Consider the following 1,585-nt stretch of genomic DNA (forward strand, 5'->3'; position numbering starts at 1 on the left):
TAGAAGGCTTCTCCTGTTACTAGGAGAAAGGAAGAAGGGAGAACAAGGCATGTTGCAGGGAAGACTGCCTGCAAATTGGACACTTTGGTACCCTTGCCAGAATTCGAAAAGTGAGCATGTGGTTGGCGTCTCCACAGTGATTCTGCTCCTTTACTCTTTCATTACTTGATCTATCTGATATCTCACATAGATTATGTAATAAGTTGTATAGAATTTCAGGCATGCTTAGCTACAGACATAGGGAAATCCTAACAGTTATGATGTATAATGAAAAATATCACAGCATCTCTCATGAATTTTTCCAGAAAAAAAAAAGAATTCAAAACTATCTTTTACCATATTCTTAGAAATATGGCTTTGAGTTTACCCTCATAAGGAATTTTAAAAAAGCACTTTAAGTATCTTCCTAATAGCTCAGTTGATAAAGAATCTGCCTGCAATGCAGGAGACCCAGTTCGATTACTGGGTCGGTAAGATCCCCTAGAGAAGGGACTTCCCTGGTGGCTCAGACGGTAAAGCATCTGCCTACGATGCGGGAGACCCAGGTTCGATCCCTGGGTCAGGAAGATTCCCCTGGAGAAGGAAATGGCAACCCACTCCAGTACTCTTGCCTGGAAAATCCCATGGACAGAGGATCCTGGTAGGCTACAGTCCATGGGGTCATGAAGAGTTGGACACAACTGAGTGACTTCACTTCATTTCAGTTCACTTCAGGATTCCCCTGGAGAAGGGAAAGGCTACCCACTCCATTATTCTGTCCTGGAGAATTCCATGGACTACAGTCCATGGTGTCGCAAAGAGTCAGACATGACTAAGCAACTTTCACTTTTTTCTTTTTAAAAAGTACATTTCAAGCCCTTTTCAAACTATTTCAAAGGTTTGTTTGAGGAACAATGAAGTTTTCTTTTTTTAATTGGAGGGATTTTTTTAACTGATATAATTCACTTGTCTCAAATTTACAACTACTTTTAACATGAGTTTTTTTCCAGTTAATTGTTTTTTGGCTTATTATAAAATTGAATCAGAGGACCTTTTGGAGTAAGTTAAATGCTGTTTTTCAGAATATAATTCAAGCCTCAAGGGTTTTTGAATGCCTACCCTGCTAGATATAAAAGAACTATCTCATGAATAATGCCCTGAAGGCTCTTACCTTCTCAAGGAAATTTGTACTCTGGAAACAATTTAGAGACCAGTAACTTGTTTTTTAACTCACGGATTAAAACTGCTCATGGATGAAAACAGAAGCTCATTATATTTCTTTCACCAAACTCTCTTTAGTTACATAGGAGAGAAGTTACATGATTTTTGGTACCTACTTTTGTTAGGTTTAATATAAATACCCTCAGAAACATAGACTGTAAAAAAAGAAAAGACCGTGATTATACATTTTTTCCTGCCCTTTTCTTTCTTCAATTTAAAATCTAATGATGGTTTTATGATGCCCACAGAACAAAAGCTGGCCGGTATGATGATTTCTTAGTGAAAACAAGCTGGAAGGCAAAGAAACTTTTGTTTAGACAGAATCAATCAAATCTGTCTGTAATAAATCTAAGTCACAACATTGATTATGTTCCTTGAATCCAAC

The 1,585-nt window shown here is 37.5% G+C and overlaps 1 non-coding gene across 1 annotated transcript; it reads left to right on the top strand.

The window, feature by feature from the left end:
• The first annotated feature begins 494 nt into the window (after positions 1 to 494).
• Positions 495 to 567, top strand: TRNAR-ACG (transfer RNA arginine (anticodon ACG)). Its single transcript has one exon. It is a non-coding gene; the product is annotated as a tRNA-Arg (tRNA).
• Positions 568 to 1,585: the final 1,018 nt, after the last annotated feature.

This window comes from Dama dama, chromosome 20 (genome assembly GCF_033118175.1).
Source record: "Dama dama isolate Ldn47 chromosome 20, ASM3311817v1, whole genome shotgun sequence".
Taxonomy (NCBI): domain Eukaryota; kingdom Metazoa; phylum Chordata; class Mammalia; order Artiodactyla; family Cervidae; genus Dama; species Dama dama.